The sequence below is a fragment of the Mustela lutreola genome, chromosome 2 (genome assembly GCF_030435805.1).
Source record: "Mustela lutreola isolate mMusLut2 chromosome 2, mMusLut2.pri, whole genome shotgun sequence".
Lineage (NCBI taxonomy): Eukaryota > Metazoa > Chordata > Mammalia > Carnivora > Mustelidae > Mustela > Mustela lutreola.
Genome location: NC_081291.1, coordinates 128,289,279 through 128,300,041, shown reverse-complemented (window position 1 = coordinate 128,300,041; position 10,763 = coordinate 128,289,279). Strand labels below are relative to the sequence as shown.

The 10,763-nt window shown below is 41.7% G+C and overlaps 1 pseudogene; it reads left to right on the top strand.

The window, feature by feature from the left end:
• Positions 1-534: 534 nt before the first annotated feature.
• LOC131825585 (heterogeneous nuclear ribonucleoprotein A3-like) lies at positions 535-3,310 on the top strand (annotated as a pseudogene).
• The last annotated feature ends 7,453 nt before the right edge of the window (positions 3,311-10,763 follow it).

Below are 10,763 nucleotides of genomic sequence, written 5' to 3'. Positions count from 1 at the left end.
GAAATCTAAAGAGTGAGGCCAGCAATTTGTGCAACAATTTCTGTTCCAGCAAGCCTTCCAGATGATTCCAGTACAAGCTGAAGTTGGAAAACCACCAGTGTAACCTATGGTTACATATGCATTTTATTTTATTTATTTTTTTTAAAGATTTTATTTATTTATTTGACAGAGAGAAATTACAAGTACACTGAGAGGCAGGCAGAGAGAGAGAGAAGGAAGCAGGCTCCCTGCTGAGCAGAGAGCCCGATGCGGGACTCGATCCCAGGACCCTGAGATCATGACCTGAGCCGAAGGCAGCGGCTTAACCCACTGAGTCACCCAGGCACCCTACATATGCATTTTAATGTAAGGAATCCCATCCTGTTCTATCCCATCCTCCACTCCCCTGGAAAGGACTTTCATTTTTCCAGTTCAGTGGTCTTCTCAGACTGGAGTACACCAATGCACCAGAATGACCCAAAACCTATATCCCACACCGGATTCAGGGATCAGAATTTCAACTCTGAGAACCACTGATCCCTCTGTCAACTCAAAATGACAAGAACCACACCTGGAATAGAAACAACAAAGCTGAAGGAAGAACATCCATCATCTGGATGTGGTAAGCTCTATGGAACCAGAGTTACTTTGGACATGACTTTAGCTTGTGGTGTACTGGCCACTGGAGGAGAAGGTTTCCTATTGTATACAGCTGGATCATGTTCATGGCAACTTTGGATGCAGACAAGAGTAGACCTCTTTTGAAGGTGCTGGTCCTCCCATTCCTCTCTCTCTCATACTCTGCTCCCATCCACAGCTCCGTCCGAGTGAGCATTCCATCCAGTTATCCCAAGCCCCTGATGACTGTGTCCAGTCCAAATCATTGGCTGGGTAGCCATTTCTCTCAAAATACAGATCCCTTCTCTCAAAAATGTGCACAAGGCCTTGCTCCTCACAGAGTGGTCCATGAACCAGCAGCATCAAGTTATATCACCTGGGTTTCTCTGGGCCCACCTAGACCTACTGACTTAGAATCTGCAGCCTAACAAGATCCCCATGTGATTCACACGCAGACTGATGTTTGGAAGCTCTGGTTAAAGCGATGTAAACCTTTTAGAGATTCGGGAGTGGATACTTCAACTCTATCCAGAATTGGTGGTCATTTAAAAAAAAGAAAAGATTTTATTTATTTATCGGAGAGTGAGAGAGCTAGAAAGAGCACAAGTAAGGCAGGGAGGGGAGAGGCAGAGGGAGAAGCAGACTCCCTGCTGAGCAGGGAGCCAGATGCAGGACTCAATCCAAGGACTGCGGAATCATGATCTGAGCCAAAGGCAGATGCCTAACTGACTGAGCCACCCAGGCACCCCAGTGGTCAGTTTTGATCATACGAAATTATGATGGATTCTTTTTTTTAAATAATTTTTTACTTTTTATTTTTTATAAACATATAATATATTTTTATCCCCAGGTGTACAGGATTATGATGGATTCTTAAAGAAATTAAGAAAGTCTGTCTACTGACAGCAAATGGCCATTGGAGAAGAGAAAAGCAGATATTAGAGAAATGAAGAAACAGAGAAATTAGCTGAGTTCTTGAATTTTCTATATTAGGCTCCCTGATAGCAAGCTTTCTTTCATTTTTTTTGATCTTGGACATCCAGGAGATTTCTGGTTATATCATTACAATAAACTTCCCTTTTTATTTAATCTAGCTTGAACGAGTGTCTGTTTCCTGCCATAGATAACGCAAAAAGATGAACAAAAGCGCAACTAAAAGAAAATTAAAATAGATGTTTGGAGTCATTTATAAGGTATATTGTATAGGGTGTAATTTATGAGTAAATTACCTTTTAAAATTTTTGAATAATGCATAGTCATTAAGAAAAACTCAAAATTTTCAGAGAGAAGCAAAATAGAAAAAAGATCTTTCTTCTTCCTTCTTCCTATTTCCTAGAGGTAAACGGTAAACAGCGTCTTGTATAATCTTTAATAATTTTTTCTGTGTACCTGTAAGTGCCCCTGTTTTTTCCCTTGGTACTAATTGAAGAAAAAAAAGCAGGCTTTCGGTCCCATATTGAACTTGAGTTGGAAGAGGCAAGTCCAATCCCAAAGTAGATTCAAAGGAACTAGAGCAGTTGAGAAAACTGTTTATTGGTGGTTTGAGCCTTGAAGCTACAGATGATAGTTAAAGAAAACATTTTGGAAAACAGGGCACACTTACAGATTGTGCGGGGATAAGAGACCCTTCCTCCAAACAAAACCTTCCAGCGGGTTTGGTTTTGTGACTTACTCCTGTGTTCAAGTGGTAGATGCAGCCATGTGTGCCAGACCACAGGAAGTTGATAGGCACGGAGGGGAACCGAAGAGAGTCTTTTCTAGAGAGGATTCTGTAAAGCCTGATGCCCCCCCACAGAGAAGAATATTTCTGTCGGTGGTATTAAAGAAGATGCAGAAGACTATAACTTGGGAGACTACTTCAAAAAGATGGCACAATTGAAACCATAGAAATTATGAAAGTTAGGTATAGTGGAAAAAAGGAAGATTTGCTTTTGTAGCTTTTTAAAAAAAGACTTTATTTGACAGAGAGAGAGAAAGAGCATAAGTAGGGGGAATGACAGGAGAAAAGGAAGAAGTAGACTCCCTGCTGAGCAGGGAGCCCTATGTGGGGCTTGATCCCAGGACCCTGAGATCATGACCAGAGGCGAAGGCAGACAATGAACCGACTGAGCCACCCAGGTGTCCCTGCTTTTGTAACTTTTGATGATCGTGATACAGTTGATAAAATTATTGTTCAGAAACACCACACTATTAATGGGCATAACTGTGAAGTGAAAAAGGCCCTTCCTAAACCAGAAATGCCATCTACTGGATTGCAAAGAGGTCATGGAGATGGATCTGGTAACTTTATGGGCTGTGGTAGAAACTCTGGTGGAAGGGGAGGCTCTGCTGGTGGAGGTGGTGGCAGGAGCGGCAGATATAGAGGAAGTGAGAGGGGATATAAGGGATCTTGTGGTGGTGACAACCATGGTGGTGGTCCTGGTTGTAGCAGTAGAGGACGCTATGGTGGCAGCAGGCCAGAATATGGACACCAAGGAGGCGGATGCAGTAGCAGTGGTGGAGGATATGATGGTCACAATACAAGAGATAATTTTGGACCTAACTATGGTGGTGGTGGGAACCATAATTATTTTAGAAATTAGAGTGGACAACAGCAATCAAATTTTGGGCCCATGAAGAGGGGAAGTTTTGGTGGGAGAAGCTTAGGGAGTCCCTACGGTGGTGGTTAGGTATCTTGTGGTCAAGTGGTGGAAATGGCAGCAGAAGGTTCTGAAGAAACTCAGAAGAAAAGGCGTACAGTTCTTTGCAGGAAAGAGAGTGAGGGGTTGTCAGGACAATTGCAGGTCACTTTGAGACAATCGTCCTGAACACATTAAAAGAACTAAAAAAATCTGCCACAGAAGGAACGATGATCCGTAGTCAGAAAAGTTACTGCAGTTTGAACAGGAACCCCTTTGTGGTGGGACCATCACAGCCATACTTTGCGAACAGTGCAGCTATTGATAAAACCAGTGTAGTGTCAATTACGTGTACATTCCTGAGGTCTTTTACCTGCTGTAGCTTTGTCTTTGTCCATGGCTTTGCAGTACAGGTATATTGCCCTGTAAATTATAGTGGTGGCATCAGAAATGAAAAATTAAGGAATTTTTAACTTTTTCCAAAAAGAAAAAAGAAAGAAAGAGAGAGAAAGAAAGAGAAAGCTGATCACCTTATTATCACTATGCCTGGAGAGATAAATTTAAAACAAATTTTAAAAATACCCTTCTAGGGGCGCCTGGGTGGCTCAGTCATTAAACATCTGCCTTCAACTGGGGTCATGATCCCAGGAATCTGGGATCGAGCCCCACATCAAGACCCACATTAGCCCTGCATTGCGCTCCCTACTTTTTGGGAGCTCTCCTCTGCTGTTCCTCCTGCTGTGCTCTCTCACTCTCTCTGTCAAGTAAGTAAATAAAATCTTTAAAAAATAATAAATAAAAACAAACAAAAAACAAAAAAATACCCTTCTATAGCTTATTATTTATAAAATAGTCCTTTGAGGCCTACAGTAGGGCAAACACTATAACTGCCCTGGATTTAAAGTATGGATATGCTTTAAAGTCATGTTTTCAGTTTTCACTGAGATGCATTAAATAAATAGTTATATCAAAGGTTCCTGTTATATTCACTTTAAAATATTTGAAGACATTATCCCGAGCACAGGTAGGAATTTTCTTTTAATATTTAGTGCTAGGGAAAGACGGTCACCCCTGAGAAATTGAAATGCTTTGTTATGTAGCAGGCTGAATCATTGACCATGGTTTTGACTTTTTGCCTCAACTGTCAGGGTGCTCAGAGTCAAGCAAGAAATTAACCAAAGAAACTGATTTTTCTTTTTCTTTTCTCCCTCCCTCGCTCCCTCCCTTTCTTCCTTCCTTCTTTGTTTCTTTCTTCCTTCCAGTACCCTCTATGTCCAGGGTGGGGCTTGAACTCACAACCCCAAGATTAAGAGTCAAATGCTCTACTGACTGAGCCTGCCAGGCGCCCCGAAGCAATGATTTTTCTAGCTGGCAGATTCTTGTTCTTTTCCTTGGCTATGAGCTTCTATTTCTATGTCATTATTTCATTGTATATTTTGTTTAATTATAAGCTGCTCCCAGTATTTTTGTGGAATAAAGAAGATGTTTAGACAACTACAACCTTTTAAATGGTAGAACCAAGGCACTAACAAAGATTTACTTATATTTGCTGAGGTATTTGCTGGCAGAGCTGGAAATGGAATTCTGGTTTACTAACTGCTAGTTCACGCCCTTTTCTCTGTTCCATGTGAGCTGAGTGAGGGACAAGATTTTCCCCCTTAGCCACAGAACATATTATGTTTTTTAAAAGTATGATTGGGGTGCCTGGGTGGTTCAGTGGATTAAGCTTCTGCCTTAGGCTCAGGTCATGATCTCAGGGTCCTGGGATGGAGCCCTGCATAGCATGGGGCTCTCTGCTCAGCAGGGAGCCTGCTTCCGCCCTCTCTCTCTCTGCCTGCCTCTTTGCCTAGTTGTGATCTCTGAAGTCAAATAAATAATATATTTGAAAAAATTTAAAAAAAAAAAGTATAGCAATCCTGGGGCACCTGGGTGGCTCAGTGGCCTCTGCCTTCAGCTCAGGTCATGATCTCAGGGTCCCAGGATTGAGCCCCACATCAGGCTCACTGCTCAGTGGAGAGCCTGCTTCCTCCTCTCTCTCTCTCTCTCTCTGCCTGCCTCTCTGCCTACTTGTGATCTCTGTCTGTCAAATAAATAAATAATATCTAAAAAAATATATAAGAAAAAAGGTAAAAGTAAAAACAATAAAAGTATGGCAGTCCTGCAAATGTCACTGTTGAATGTTCTTTGAATTGAAAATGTGCTTTAGCTTTTGAAGGCCACCTACCTTGCCTTACAGATTATTTTCAAAGGCAGTTTCTTTGCATCTAAGGACCCACCCAATGCTGGGTGCCTAAGGTTTGCCCACAGGCAGAACAAAAGATGAGGGTCCTGTATTCTCCGCTGCATTAAATGGTCCTTCAAAAATGCAGAACACCATTTTTCTGTCAGCTTCTTTCCAAGGGGATGGCAATTACAGACCTTGAATAAAACCATGTAAGAGAAACAGACAAACACTTTGGTGGGCAGGGAGATGAGTCATGCTCTAACAAAGGATCACTAAAAGTCCTTTTTCTGTTTTGTTTTGCTTTGTTTTGAGAATTCAGTTGTTCTCTAGGAGGTATTTAATAGTCTCTCCACTTTAAAAAAATCCAACTTAATTTATTCTGTTATGAAACATAGCATGGCCTTTATTTATCTTTGATAAATATAAAACATTACAGAAAGCAAATCTTTTTTCCAAAATTCCAGGTGAAACACAATATGGAGGATGGTTAATGCCATCGCCTTTCAAGAGTGCCCTCTGCTGGCAGTTGCCTTGAATTTAAAAATATTATACGGTAGGTAGGTTTCAGGATTTCATTTGCTGACAAGTTTTTTTTTTTTTTTTTAAACCATTAGGCCTTTACATTTTTTTATATTTTATTTTGCTTTGTTTCATTTTATTATTTTATTTGTTAGACAGAGAAAGAGAGAGAGCACACAAGCGGGGCAGCAGCAGTGGGAGAGGGAGAAGCAGACTCCTTGCTGAGCGGGGAGCTTGCCTCAGGACTTGATCCCAGAACCCTGAGCCAAAGGCAGACCTTAACCGACTGAACCACTCAGGCGCCCCAAACCAAATAAAATTTTGGTTTTTTAAGATTTTATTCATTCATTTGACAGAGATCACAAGTAGGCCTACCTGTCTGGCCTACCTCTTCATTCTTAGAAGAGATGTGACCAGGAACCATGGGCACTGGGGAGAAAAAATATCCTGCAGTAAGACCAAAGGGAGGGATACATGAATCCACCGGAGGAGGGAGAAGTTAGGAGAGGTACCCTGGAGGAGGCTGGCAGAGGAAGATGAGGAAAGGACAAAGAAAGGCAGAAGGAGAGGACACAGGGTGGGTATTTCAAACCATGATAATAAGTTCAGTGTTGGCTATCTACCGCTTAGCACAACATACAATCGATGAGACTGTACAAAGCAGAGCTCCAATGTTTTGGTCTCAGGACCTTACATTCTTTAAAATTTTGGAGGACCCAAAGAGCTTTTGTTCATAGGGACTTTGTTTATTGATGTTTACGGTATTAGGAATTAATTACATGTTAAGCTTAAGCTGTATTTTATGGAAAAGGAAATGCAAAATTTTACTCAACACAAATGAGTGGAAGTGTGGCATTGTTTTACATCTTTCCAAAAATCATTCATGTCTGGCTTAATACGAGCCAACATCCTACCTGTTGAAACTGGTCCACATGTCCAGTAGCAGCTGGGAATCTCCACTCATGAAAGGAAAACAGTGATGAAGGCAAATAACATCACAGTATTATTACCAGAATTGTTTTGATTCTGTAGGCCTCCAAGGGTGGCCAGACCACACCTGGAGAAGCATGGCTGCCTAAGTCTGCAGGGGTGGGGCCATGAGGGGGCACTGTGCTTGTCGCATTTGATGCCCTGAACCTAACCAATGGCCTGAAGGACGTTAAGCTTGGAACTAGAACAGACTGTCCAGGCTTGGAAAGAAGGCAATGGATTTTGCATGTTTGAGATATACATATTTGTTGTTTGCATTTTTATTTAAATCTCTTATAAATATTAAATATGTAAGTATTTTATCTAGAAATATTTGGTAAGTAGATTGATTGGACTCCATGACTGACAAAGTTGAAGGACTATGGGGCGCCTGGGTGGCTCAGTTAGTTAAGCATCTGCCTGCAGCTCGGGTCATGATCCCAGGGTCCTGGGATGGAGTCCTACTTCTTCCCCTCTCCCTCTTCCCCCATGTTGTCTCTCAAAAACAAACAAACAAACAAACAAATAAATAAATAAAATCTTTAAGAAAAAAGTTGAAGGACTAAGAAGGTAAAGACAACTCTCACAGTCCTAGCTTGGGTGACCGGAGAGAGAGCAGAAGTAGGACCTGGTAAAAGAAGGCCTAGGTAAGGCCACACCAATGCAGAGCAAGAAGACAATGCATATATTTAGTTTGGGACTTGCTGCACCAGTGGGGTTATCAGAGGGCCCAGGGAGGCATTTAGAATGAAGGTGAAAGCATGAATCTGAATCTTATGCAGGGGCAGATTTACCATAAAACTTGAGCTTAGGGCCCCTCCCATGCATGGGTCCCATTCAGGGAACCAGAGGGACCCCACTCACAGATGCACAAGATTATTGCCTTTTTAAAATACACAAATGTTAAAAATACCATTTACCTGCCCTTGTTCGTATCAGTGACTCCACCCCAGTTTTTCCATCACAAATTCTCTGGATGCTTAGAATGGTTGCAGATGTTCTGGGGGGTCTGGTCAAGGGGAAAATTGAGTTGGCGGTGCATTGGCCTTGGGTTTAGTGGGATATATTTATGTGATTCACATCTTCTTCAGCTACTGCTGACTCACCCAGTAGAGGAATAACTTCCAGGAGTCCCCGTACCCCACCCTCTGCTGAAGTACTGGGCCAGATAGGAACTACTGCACCAGCACCAGAAGTTCAAGGGGTAGTGGAGGAAAAACAAGGTCAAGAACATACAGGGCCAGAAGTAATCTATGGAAAATACTCCCCATCGTCTGATGTGCTGTAAATGTAAGCGGAGGGTTTTGTTCTTGTCAATGACTTGCAGAAATGAACATTCTCTCCAGGCAGGAATTGTGGTGCATCAAAGATGACTTTAATTCCTTGTCATTCCTTCTGGTGAGCAGGAAGCAAGAAGCAGGAAGCAGTGGTGCCTGTTTCCCCTCCCCTGAATCTGGGCTGTGATTTGCTTTGACCAATGGGATATGGTAAAATGATGCTGGGCAACTTCTAAAACTGGATCTTAAGAGGTACAAACCTTCCCACTTTTGCAGACTCAGAATCCTCCATCATGCAATCCCCATGCCATGCTTCTAGAATTCCAATACAGGAGGAAAGGCCATGTGCTAGAGAACCAAGTCACCCAGCTACTGGCCAGCAACAACTGTCAGGCTTGTAGTGAGCCCCATCGTGACGTTCCAGCCTAGCAGAGCACTCTCAGACTATGGCCCTAGTCAGCAGGTGGGTCTGCTACAGCCCTAGTTAGCCTGGTGGCAGGCGAGCCACTGGGCTAAACTTAGTCAACCCGGAATCATGCAGTAACAAATGGCTAGTGTTTTAAATTACGAGTCTCAGCCTAATTTATGACTCAGCAATAAATAACGAAAAGAGTTATTTTGTGTTTGGGTCGGAAGGAAGACACAGGGGAGCTAAAGGACCACGAGAGAATTTTTTCTGGACAGGACAGATTTGACTCTCTTTATAGACCAAAACGAAGGAGTGAATAGTTCAGGGAAGAGTAAAAGGTCTAGGAGAAAGGGGAGATACTTTCACATGTCCTTGAATGAGACCATAATGAATCAATTAAGGAGGCAAACTGATGTACTGGCTTTGTATAGAAGACAGGAACTTCATTCTAACAGAATGGTGGAAATGAAGTCGGCAGAGGATAATACGAAGTTACTTAGCTTGGTAAACCTTTTATCTTACAGAAGAAAACTTAAAATAATTTTAATCTGTGGCCAAGCAAATAAATATTTTTGCATGACTTTTTTTAAGTCTAAATTTTTTTTTTTTTTTTTTAGTAATCTCTACACCCAGTGTGGGGCTCCAACTCACAACTCTGAGATCAAGAGACACATTCTCAACCAACTGGGCCAGCCAAGTGCCCCTATTGCATGAATTTAACTGGAATAAAGAACATAGAATTTGATTCCCTATTAAAGAATAATGAGACCAGAAAGAAGACAATCTCCTAAAAGGGGTAGAATTGCTTTAACTGTTTAAAATTTCTCAGGTTCTTAAATGGACTTCCATGGAACACCTGGTGAAATATGTTATGTTATATCATTCTTTTAGGGCACTTTGCGACAGTTTTATTTTATTTTTTTTTAATATTTTATTTTTTTATTTGACAGAGAGAGATTACAAGTAGGCAGAAAGAGAGGCAGAGAGAGGAGGGGAAGCAGGCTCCCTGCTAAGCAGAGAGCCTGATGCGGGGCTCGATCCCAGGACCCTGAGATCATGACCGGAGCTGAAGGCAGAGGCTTTATTTAACCCACTAAGCCACTCAGGCGCCCCTGTGACAATTTTATTTAACACAGTAAAAACCTCGGCTGCTATCTGTTAAGAAAAATACAGAAAGGACTTGAGCTATAGAAGGAAGAGAAAAAAAATAATCACTTCACTTTATCGGATGCGACAGAATATTCAGGGTCCGGGAATGAATGGTCAAGAGGGAATTCTGAGGACGTCTTCAGCACAAGAAGGTGGTTTCTGTAAGGCACAGGGACAGGACCTGTGGGCAGAAAGAGCTGCACGGGGTTGTGACAGGTGATTGATCAGATACTTTTAAGTTGGGAGGGGGTTAAGGATGGTGTATGCCTCTAAGGAATTTGGAAGCAAGATTTTCAGGACCTTGATGGGCTAGCTGTTGTGTAAGATAAGGTCATTTACTACTGTCTAGTAAAACCGTAGTCTTCAGAGCCTTCAGATGAGTATCAGTGGGCCATATGTTAGGAAGATGATCGCTGACATATATTTGGGGGGAGGAGGGTAGCGATAAAGCAAGTTTCCAAAAGGATTTTTATATGTTGAAGAAGACTTACAGGATCCTGGAGGTCAGGCTAATGTCAAGTTAAGGTTGCCTTTTGCCTCTAGCAATGTATTAACAGTGAGGCCACTGAGGTCCTGGAGGAAGGTCACCCTGACAGTTTGAAGTACTTGTCAGTGAGCTGCAAAGAAAATTTAATTATTTTCTATATTTCTTTTGCTTTTGTTCTCCCCATCATTACCATTCACTTAAAAACATTTGTTTTTGCGTTAAAATGTGGTAGTTAAAAACAGGTATGTAATTACTTTGAATTATTTAAATTTTCTTAGAAATGTTTAAGGCAATAATTTCCATCTAAAGTAGTTTTTTATATTTGACATAAACTTAATTTACTTCTAAAAGAAACACATGAAAAATAATAACCCAGTTCTTACAAGGTCATTTTTTTTTTTTTCCCCAGCGAGGATTTATTTATTCAAAAACACATTTTGAGGAGCCCCTGGGTAGCTCAGTCGGTTGAGTGTCCACCTCTTGATTTTGGCTGAAGTGGTGATCTCAGAGTTGA